This window comes from Protopterus annectens, chromosome 3.part1 (assembly GCF_019279795.1).
Source record: "Protopterus annectens isolate FY-2018-M chromosome 3.part1, PAN1.0, whole genome shotgun sequence".
NCBI classification, from domain to species: domain Eukaryota; kingdom Metazoa; phylum Chordata; order Ceratodontiformes; family Protopteridae; genus Protopterus; species Protopterus annectens.
The window spans coordinates 656,530,191-656,542,289 of NC_056732.1; positions in this window are offsets into that span (position 1 = coordinate 656,530,191).

The following is a 12,099-nucleotide window of genomic DNA, read 5'->3' on the forward strand; positions in this document are numbered from 1 at the left end:
ACAAAATATATATTTTTAAAAGACCCAGATATATAATAGCCTGCCGTTAAGCAACGTTTTACACAGCTAAACACAGGTGCCCATAGTTTAATAGCGATATACCCATCTAAACAGAGGTGCCCATAGTTTAATAGCACTTTATCCAGCTAAACAGAGTTGCCCATAATTTAATAGTGCTTCACCCAGCTAAACAGAGTTGCCCATAGTGTAATAGCACTTTACCCAGCACAATAGAGTTGCCCAACATTTAAAAATGATTTACCCAGTGCAATGTGTTTGTGCGGACGTGCGCAGGGCACCGTAGGGCACAGGGGAGCAACTTAGAGCTAAGTTGCTAAAACGCAGCCACACCCCCTAGCCTGTCTAGACAGTATTAAAATAAAAGAATGACAAGGTTCAAACACAGGACCCTTTGCATCATAATCAAAGTACAGAACCACTAAGCCATGACAACATGGAGAAAACAGCCACTATTAACATACATAAACTTAGGAATGGTAGTTTAACCATTACTAAGCAGGTCTGCAGTCAGCTGAGAATTTTACAAAATGGCCGATCATAAAAAAGTGCGGGAAATGCGGCATATTTAAGCCCCACAGGTAGGAATACACGCCATAACTGATTGTAGCTCACATCTGTGGTCAGAATGTCTGGTGTTGGAGAGGGAGTGCACTTCCGAGTGCAGAGATGGGGCACCGAGGAGTCCAAATACATGGTTTGGCTCCTAGTCCACCGTCACGAGACAAGACTCCTGCAGGGCCAGTTCCAAGGGATGGAGTACAAGGCAGAGGCTTGGAACCGTTTAGCTCGTGACCTCACCAGTGCCACAGGCGTTCCCCGGACTGGTGAGCAAGTCCTTCACCACCATGCTTACCTGAAGAGATGAAAGGAGGACCGCCTGAACCAGTGGATACAGGAGGCCCGTGGGATGCGGGATACCCCACAACTGAGTATGTAGCCATGGAATGCAGTATGTAAGGATTTAAAATGGAATATGTATAACGGATAGGAATGTCTCAATATCCCTTCATTTACTTTACAGCTGCAGGTGACAGTGTTACGAAACAGCAAGCCTATGAAGATAGGCTGCTAAGGCTGCACCGCCAGGCAGGTTAGTGATTATTCTGCATGTATTGTTATATAAAATATGGGAGAGAGCATGAAAGAAAGTGTTGTAGTCCAATAATACAGCCCTAAAATGGACTGAATAAGTCCTCTGCATGTACTGTCAGATAAAAACGTTAGAGAGGCAGAAAAAGAGTGCAGTAACTCATTAAGAAAGGTAACAGATGTCTAAAATAATATCTCTGCAGGCACTGTCATATAAAAGAATATGTGAGTGAGCCTGAAAAAAGAGTGTGCTAACCTATTAATAAAGGTATAATATGTTGTGAACATGTCTGCCATATATACCGTTAAAACAAATAAAGGAGTGAGCCTGTGGAAAAGTGTGTAATGTCATCAATAAAGGTCTAAAACCCAGAGTGTGTCTATTTCACTTAGTATGAAATGTTGTACCCTTGCATTATACAAATAGTAATGTGTTAGAAAGTTCTGGCAACCCAGAGCTCTGCAGTCCCATCTAAAGTGGGTGATAGAAGTGCTAGTAGCTGTGAAGTAAATATACAGTCCTCAACAGTCAGTTACTGACTGGCATGCATAAGTAAATCTGGCACACGAGTAGCATGTGAATATGTTCCCCAGAAATGTAAGTGTGCTTCAATAAATGCATGGTTCTGTACAATTAGAAGTGAAAATGTCATGTGAAAACATCCAGATATGTAGATAAAGAAATATAAATGCAACCATGAAATATGTAGCAGTAACATCTGCATCCTGGACAGTTAGTATGTGAGATATAGGTCAAGTATAAATTGAACTAGCCAAACCCATTACACAACCTAATGCATGGTGGCAAGTGTAATAATACATGTAGGGAATATGCACCTGCAGTCATTAGGAATGTAGTGTAGAGTAAAAGTGTTTATAAGATGTTAATGGTGGTTTTTTCTACACCCTATTGTTTGTGCATAAACCATGCAATTCCGCACCTCCATGGGTATGTGTAATCTTAAATATTTGTCGGGATATATGTCCTATTGTTCTATAAATATTTGCACTCATGTTGATGCATGTGCCCTGTTCAAACACCATGTTCATGGTGGCCTGTTGCTACCAATCATCCCTGCATGCGGTTGGAATAACCACTGTTGTTCAATATATACATGTGTTATGTTTGCTGTTCAACTGTTGGAACTGTGGTGTGTTGGGTTAATGGGAATATTACTGCATGCTGTTACAACTAATCTGGAATGCTGTTGTTTATGTTGTAATGAAACACACCGATTCACAGAACGTATGGGAAGGCCGGTCCCAGCGGACCCACCTGTCCCTCCTCAGTTGGCAAGTGCACCTGGCACCAGTGGCTCTGGTGCCCAGCCCAGACTCCCCTCCTTCATTGGTCCTGTGCCACCTTCTGGTGGAAGCGCTGCAGGGGATGGGGCTCATCCCCCCCGTGCAAGCGTGGGCAGAGAAGGGCCACCCGTCACCCTTTGAAGGGTCCAGGCTGTGGTGCATAGGGAGATCCAGCGTTCAGTCGCTGATCCCCTACGCCAGCTTGAGGCGAGAGTGGCATGTCTCACGGGTGAGCCTGCCCATCCTACTCAGCCCCCAGCGCAACCACCCCCGGGGCTGTGAATGTGCAGTGGTAACTGCCCATGGGTGGGGATCTCAGTTCCACTGTTATCATCTCTGGGCTCATGGGCTTGCAATTTCCAAACAACCTTCCCCATCAATTGTTTTCACCAACCCCATGTGTCAAATTCCACCCCTGTATGCATCTTGTTTGTCTTATCTGTTTACCTCCCGAACCTACCTCCCCAAATATACCTATTTCCCCAACCTCACTTACCACTCTCACCTGAAAAAAAAAGGGCAATCTGTACCCAAAAAAAAATTACGCCCCATACATAGCTTCCCATTTTGCACACATGTCCATAGGACATGTACACCGATAATTCTAATTGGCAGTGCAACAAACTATGTTGTCCTCACTCCTCTCTCAGGGGTGGAAGGTCTCAAAATTCACTCCAAATTTTCAACATATGCACAGCTGTTGCTGTTAAAGAAATGGGCAGCTATGGGCCTTCCCTACACCCTTCCTGCACATCCTGAGCTTGTTTTCCTACTGTCTGTCCCTCTCTGTGCCCCCTTTTTCACCACTTTCCTATCTCCCCATTTTCTTTTCTTTAAAAGAAATTAGTGTGGGGGTTAGCGGGAGTAAGCACTTTTAAGCAGTAGTTAGCGGGGGTGCGTGAGTGTGAGCTTCTGTGCGCTTAGCTAAGCATTGCTAAGCATCACGCAAACCCGCCAACCCGCTTACAACTGCTTAAAAGTGCTTAACTCACTCTGTATGACAAGGCCCTTGTATTGCTCAGCAGCAAAATAAAAATACCCTTGTCAGTCTCGAACCCGGGACCTTGGACACACAAGTCTGCAAGAAGTCCCACTACACAACAGCAGATATACAACAACTTAGTGCTGAAAGCAATTTATCATGCATTACCATGAGTGAATGTAAAGGGAAAATAGGAATGGCATAACACAAATCTTGTTCTGTGGGCCTTAACCAGCAGGTGTTGTTGAATTGCATGACATGACTGTGAAAAGAGAATCAGCCATGCTAGTAGGGAATAAGGTTACAGTAGCAGCTTACAAACCCCACACAGTATCAGAGCAGGATACACACTGGCATATTAGCATAGGTCACAGGCCAGACCTCCCAACAGTGACTGCTCTACAGTGATGACGCTGATTAGTAAACAAAAGTTAGCTGTGCCCCTCTGACTCCCTGTGAAATGTACTAACAGTAGGCAGAAAGGTGGTGAATCTCACTTAATAACAAATGTCAATAAGTGAGAGTAGACACCGCTTGCCCGTCAGAAAAGGTGTAGTAATAGAAATGGTCTGAATCACCCAAAATCTGACCTGAAAAATGTCAGAACTATATCACAGGTGTATCCCTGTTATATGTACCTTTCCCTGAGGCTGTTCAAATATATACGTGAGAGTATCTGAGACCTGGAAGAGTCAGAAACACACAGGCATATCAGCTTGTCTGCTGTTACACACTCTGCAAATAGCTGTAGAATGAATCCCACAAACATGCCCTTATGTAGAAGTACAACACAGAAATAGCAAAAGATGTAGCCATGTACTGCTAGCAACCACCTGCGACAATGCCATTGTTCAGGTGCTGAAAAGACTGCTGTGGTGCACAGTCAAAGAATATGAGGCTGACCTCTGTCTACCATCTGGATATGTCCACAGGTGGGAGCTACTCAGACAGACTACAAGCCTTCATAGACTTACAGGTACACAGCAACTCTGCATGTTCAGCAAGATAAACATCACACGATAATAAATAATGCACACTGCAGTTCTGCACCCCTACCCAAAGGTACTATATACCCGTGTAGTCAGGCACAACCAAGGGTGTAGGTAGGCATACACAGTACAGAAATATGTCCAGTCGTCCTGAGCAGACTGTGCTAATGCCAACACAAACCATAAACTGTTCAGATGTGAGTAACATACTAATGACAGTATAGCAGTTCACAAACAGTGCATGTGCCTGATATTCACAATTGGTAGTACAACATACTTAGATGTCCTCACGACTCTCTCAGGGGTGAAAGGTTTCAAATATCCCACCTAATGTATTGCATATGCACAGCTGTTGCTGGTAAAGAAATGGGCAGCTATGGACCTTCTCCACACCCATCGTGTACATCCCAAGCTAGTTTCCCTACTGTCTTCTCCTCTTTGAGCAGCCTTTATCAACACAATCCTATCTCCCCATTTACTTTTTTGTCAAAGACATGAGAGCGGGGATTAGTGGGAGTGAACACTTGTTAATAGTAGTCAGCGGGTTTGCACCACTGTGCGCATGTGTGCACCTAGCTTAGCACTGCTAAGATATGATAAGCTTCTCCGAGCTTAGCTTACTATTGCTAACATAAAGTAAGCTAAGGTAAGCTTGGCTTAGTATTGCTAAAATACAATAAGCTAAGCTAAGTGTCAATTAGCGTCGCTAAGCGTCACGCAAACCTGCGCCAACTCGCTTACAACTGCTTAAAAGTGCCTCTGTCACTCTGTATGACAAGGCCCTTGTATTGCTCAGCAACAAAATAAAATACCCTTGCCAGTCTCAAACTCCACACCTTGGACTCACCAGTCTGCATGATGTACCATTAAGCCACAGCAGATACATAACAACTTGGTGCTGAAAGAAATATAACATGCATTACAAGGAGTGCATGTAAAGGGAAAATAGGAAAGCCATAGGAATACATTGCAATAACGAAATATGACATGCATTACAAGGACTGAATGTAAAGGGAAAATAAGATAGCCATAGGAATACATTGCAATAAATATAACATGCATTACAAGGACTGAATGTAAAGGGAAAATAGGAAAGCCATAGAAATACATTGCAATAACTACTGTTGTATGCCAGTTAATTCCCTAATTCCAAAAGAAAGTACATACTCCCATGTATCCAGTGTTAGCATTAGGAGGTGTGAGTAAACTTACACACTGAGAAGAGTGTACTGGAAGAAGCAACAGTCAGGTTTCAGTACAACATGCATTTCACTGGCTACAACCCAGCTTCAGATATGAGACATATACCAACCTCCTGACTGGCACAAAAGTGTCCACAAAAAACAAGCATGGTCCCCACCTTGCAAAACTGAAAGGCCTACACCTACCTAAACTATCATTTTATAGCAGTGTCCTAAAATCACAGTGAGAACTGCAATTACCACACAGCAGGCTGCATGCAATTACTAAATGGTGGGCATCAATTGGTGCAGAGGCCATCACATGCACATGTGCAGATACTTACAAAAGCAGCCTGTACTTGCTGTCCACACATGCGATAATATCATTGCAGCAACTGGAGAGAGAGAGCGAATAAGAGATAGAGACAGACAGAGAGACAGACAGACAGACAAACAAACAAACAGAGGCAGCTGGAGACCAACTCAATAAATAACAACAAACAGAGGCAGTTGGAGAGACCAACCCAAAAAAATAAAACAGAGGCGGTTGGAGATACCAACCAACCAAAACAAAAAATAAAACAAACAGAGGCAGTGGAAGACACCAACCTAAACAAATAAAAAAAAAAGAACATCAACAGGTACAACAGACTGAGGTGAGAAATACAAAGGTAAGGTATGTAACACAGATGTATTCGCTGGCATCCGAATGATGTGTCCGAAGGGTACTCTACATTCCGTGAACACTCCTTATGCGGTAGCAGTCCGTATCTATATGTATATGCAGATGTGCATAAGGCAAGGGACATACTGCAACTGTTAGTGAAGGCTGGACATATATATGTATTTGAAGGTTGCTATGTGTTAATATCTATGTAGGTTGTAATGTGTGGCACTGAAAACAGCAAGCAGTGCAGGTATATGTCATGTGGTGGTTAAATGCTGTGGGACTGAGTTACAGCCAGTGAGGTCTGCTACGGCTATACGGCCTGAGGACAGCGAAATGCATTCTGCACAACACTGTGCAATACGGGGTTGGAGGGTGGCTTAATGGCTAAGGCGTTTGCCTTACAAACACAAGGTGCAGGGTTTGAGTCTCACAAGGGATAATTGGCTTGGCTTAAAATGTCTTGCAAGGCAGTTAGCTTAGTACTAAACTATGAATTATTACATAAGTGTATGTCTCACAACTGTTCCATAATTGATATTCCCACCATGAGGTGGGCAGTATATGTGCATATATGTGCATGTATATGTACAGCAGTGGCTGTTTACAAGTATGTGTGTGTGTATATATATATATATATGTATATGTACATATATATTTATATATATATATATATGTATTTATATATATATATATATGTATGTATATATATATATATATATATATATATGTGTGTGTGTGTGTGTGTATGTGTATATACATATATATATATATATATATATATATATATATCTATATATATATATGTATATATATATATATATATATATATATATATATATATATATATATATATATATATATATATATATAGATATATACATATATAGATATATAGAGAGATATATAGATATATACAGATATATATATACATAAATATATATATATATATATATATATATATATATGTGTGTGTGTGTATATATATATATATATATAGATATGTATATATAGAGTGATATATAAATATATATGCATATAAATATTCATATATATATATATATATATATATATATATATATATATATATATATATATATATATGTGTATAGTGAGTGAGGGAGACACAGTGTCAGACGTATTGCAACAGGTGCCTGGTGACCAAGGCATGGACTGAACACCAGTGTTGATACTGCAGTGCCATACCCCATTCCAAAACACTTTACCCACTAACTACCAGTTAGGTGGTTGCCTGACTAACACTGAAGGTGTCAGAAGGGAACATGGGACACAGGTGGACAGTAGCCTCCCCATTTGATATTCACAGTGCCACACTAGTCTTGTAATCTGTCTATGTGCTACATGTAATCACAAACGATGTGTCATGTACGGAAATATAGGTCAGTGTTCCCCTGTACTCATCACAATGCATCATGTGGTATGTACCTCACATGACAACTACAGCAAGTGGAAAGGCCAAAGACATACCTCACAAAGGGTAATATTGCCCTGAAACATAACCTATGCAGACTGACTCACATAACCACAGCTACAGTGTGTTGTATACCGGCCACCCAGAGGTTACCTCTGCCAAACATACAGAGGTATGCCACACCCATAGCAGTCAGACAACCACCATGTCAACACCTCACAATCTCACTGGGCTACACGGCCTAGGTCCCCAGTCCCCGCAACCTCACTAAACAGCACATGCTGGAGGGATAGGCTCCTACTGGCAAATATGCCATACTCTGGAGTAAACCACCCAGCATGAACAAACAAGGCTCCTCAGTAGCAGATGTCAGACATACCCCTGATGATTGTCTGGGGGATAGGTAACACACCCTGGGAATCACATCTGTGTATCCGGTTGAGAGTAGGAAGTGAAATCTAATTACATGTGTGTCACAGGCCAGTGTAGCAAATGGCTAGGCTGCTGTAGGCCCCAGGGACAATAGCATATTACCTACTTATGACACAATGCACACAGACATGTACACAGTGCAATACCTGCTTTGTGAGGTGGAATGAGTGTGACAGTGAATGTGTGCAAGGTCTGTGATGGTGTGATAGCTAAGTGTGAGGTTGTTTCTGTCATGATCATTTGTGTCCTAAGTGTGAGGCCAGAGAAAGATGTGTCAGTTATTGGGATGCAGACATAGTAGGATGGTATATGTTCTGACGTAGCTCCTTGTGTACGACTGTGGTGTCCCATCATAGGCTGAAGCAATACATGTATGCTCAGTAAGTGGTACTGCTGGTGAATCCAGCCGACATTTGAACTGTTGTACCACCTGAAGCTGTAGGCCTAAACAGCACAGTATGGTGTATGTTCACATTCCCTGGTAACACTGCCTTGTGTGTTTCCTGTAGTCTGCACAGATTACATTCCTCAGGCATAGGTATCTGTAAGTAGGGGCACACAGTACTGTAAGGTACATAGCAAATGCTCATCTGTGTTAGCATACATTTGTGTGGTAGGGGTATGGCATCAACGACTAGGGTGGGTTACTGGTTATACTGTAGCTGTACTTCACATTCATTGCAATGGATGACATATTTCTGCATGCATTAGCTTGATATGTACCCCCCCCGGCAAGGCTGTGCATTAGATCCCAAACAGTGAGCTGAGTACTAGTGCATACTGGTGTGTCATATGGAGTGTGGCAGGCACTGTCAGCCAGTTGTGGGCTAAGCACTGATACGTGGTATTGAATGTGTGTATCCTCTGACAGATGAACAGATGCTATATATGGCAGTTAACTGATATCTGTGCTGTATAATATTAAGTGTGCCACATGACTTGCTGACACATATCGTTTACTTGTCTTCCAGACTTATGGCTCATCACAGGAACCCCTGCTACACAGCTGCAGAGGAACAGGAAATCCACCACAGCCTGGTTCAGCACTATACCCTGCTGTTTTCAAGGGCCAGCCAGCACCAGCAGGAGTGTACTGCACTGTGGCAAGAACTTGTTCGTCGGGTAAATGACATAGACATGCATAACCGGACATATGAGCAGGTACGCCATCACTGCAGTGATTTAATTAGACATATCCGGCGGCGTGCATCTGATATCCACAGACAGCAGCTTGCCACAGGTGGTGGGGTGGCCATACATCCCCCCCTCACCAGAGTGGAGGAACTGCTGCTAAGTGTGGTGGCTCCTGGCCTACAGCAACAGCAACATCACACATGTGTCATCATGGAGGCCAGAGCCACCCAGCATAGTGACATGGAGCATGCAGGTAACATGCCCTAGCTGTAGACTATTGTTACCTGTATTGTTAGATTATGCATGTGTGAGATGTGTACTGTGTTTAGTAGTTGTGCTGCCTATTGTGTGCAATACTGATAATTTGAATAGTATCTGTACACCTATGCCTGTTGTTCTACTGTAGTTTAGCACACTCACAGTAGCAATGCCACTGTTGTGGCCATTGACAAACTGTGTCTTATACTTGCAGGTCCCTCTGGTGTGACAGCAGGGCAGACGTTACATGCTGGTGAGTGTGTTAACACTTTAAACTTGGTATTGAACTGTGCATGTCATAGGTGAGGTGCAGGCCATGTACACATAACACACTTACGCATAATGCATGCTGTGCATGTTTGCTGTGAGACGTGAAACATCTCAGTAATGTCAGTAGCTGCCTCAATCACATGCAATGCACAGAGCATCAGACACAAATGTGGCAACACTGTACTGCATATTGGATAGGCATAGTTGACACACATGTACACAACATAACACGTTTGTCATACGCAGTACACCTCAACATGCTACACATAGTCTAACCAGACACCCGCTGCCAGGTCACACTTCAGTATCTCGCATGTCATCCACACACCACACATACTATACCTGATGGGTAGAGGCCAAGTATGGGGCTGTGCAACACTCCTCAACACATAACACAGTCATGTTAGGCAATGCTCCCTATTGGACACCTCACACACCCTTGTGCAACATGGCTGCGCAATTGTGAACTTAGCCACGGCACTGCAGTTCAGGTACAGCATGCTAGGCGGTGGTCTAGCACACTTTAGTGGCCTTGAGTGACCACATGATGCATAATGATGATGGCTAATGGTACTACACCGCATACTGTTACAATGGCCATGTCCAGGATTGGTATCCCATCACATATACATGCACCACTCATCCTGTGTGTGTACATAGCATGCATGTGCTACACCTGCGTCCACAATTATCTGCTACAGACACAGACACTGCAATCAGACATGGAAATCCATGTGACACACAGATAACACACACAGCCATGGTATGTATACCTATGTGTGATGGTGCACAGGACATTGCAGAGCTTATAATACTTGCACAGAAATGTTGTGTCCTTGTACACATTGTGTTCCAGGGTGTAGGCAATCACTGAACATGTACACACATGCACCGCAGCCATGTACACTGTCATTAACTATGGCTGTCTACACTCACACTGCATGGACTTGATCAACACTTATTCTGCATGCTGACAAGTGTGACGCTACTGTTTGCCTTGTGATACTGTCACCCACCTTCAACCAGTATTGAGTATGATTTGGATTTCTGTTGTGTGTGTGTATCTGCTGTAGTGAGGAGTGTGCATCATGTGTTCCTGTGTTCCTGTGTGCATGTGTTCCTGTGTTCCTGTGTGCCTGTGTGCCTGTGTGCCTGTGTCCATGTGTACATGTGTCCATGTGTTAATGTGTGCATGTGTCCATGTGTTCATGTGTGCATGTGTTCATGTGTGCATGTGTGCATGTGTGCATGTACAGACTGTAATGGTAGGGCTTGGCGAAGGCAGCAGGCGACCTGAAGCTACTGCCATGGATAGTGGTGATGATGACACATGTATTTTGGCACAGGGAGATTTGACAGGGTCTGTCATTGGTCCACCACTTGACAGTACACAGCGTTCAAACCCATCTATGTGCACACTCATACTGCCATTACATCCCACACCACCAATGGCCATAGGGGAGGGACAGCATACAGATGGCATTGACCAGGAGAGTGTGGTACTCATGGCACGTGCATCACCTCACAGCAGCCATAGCCGTAGACCCAGAACGGTACCACATAGGCAGAGGTCCAGGGGTTCTTGGGGGACCACCACTGGACTTATTGCCCCTGGCAGGCGTGCCCTCACAGGTCTTACGATGACCACTATGTTCCGGGCTGTAATGCAGGCTCAGGCACGTATGGAACAGTACACCAGGCAGGGACTTAGGGCGCAGAGGGCACATAACACCGTTATCAATGACAGCATCCGTGACCTTGCCGCTGCCATCCGGGCATACACCAAGGTCATTGATAGATGTTGGGGGGAGACAATAGATGCCCTCCACAACATGTCTTCCTCAAGCCAGGACCGTGCGGGATGGTTGCAACGTCGATGCAGACACATGCCAGCACCAGCAACAGCTGGCAATGGTCGCGGACGGCCCACAGCTCACAGCCGCTCCCATAGTGGCAGTACCAGCCCCAGCAATGCTGGGGCCGGCCTGTCCATTGTCCGTCCCAGTAGACCACATGCACGTGGCTCTGGCCAGTCCTAGCAGGGACATGGGTCCAGTCATCATACCACTGCCTCTGATGACAGTACCCAGTCAAGGTTGGTAACCGATACCATCCATAGCACCCCTGCCAGACACAGGTACTGTGTCCGTGGCCGGAGACAGTGATCTGTACAGCCAAGCAGGTACAGTCTGTGGCTGTCCCACAAACCAATATATGGCAGCCACATGATGGAGCTGTGTGCATGCAGACACACACACATTAAGCAAACAACTAGGGCTCACACATACACACACACATTATATCAACATTTGCCCATGCTGTACTGTTGTCCCTCACAC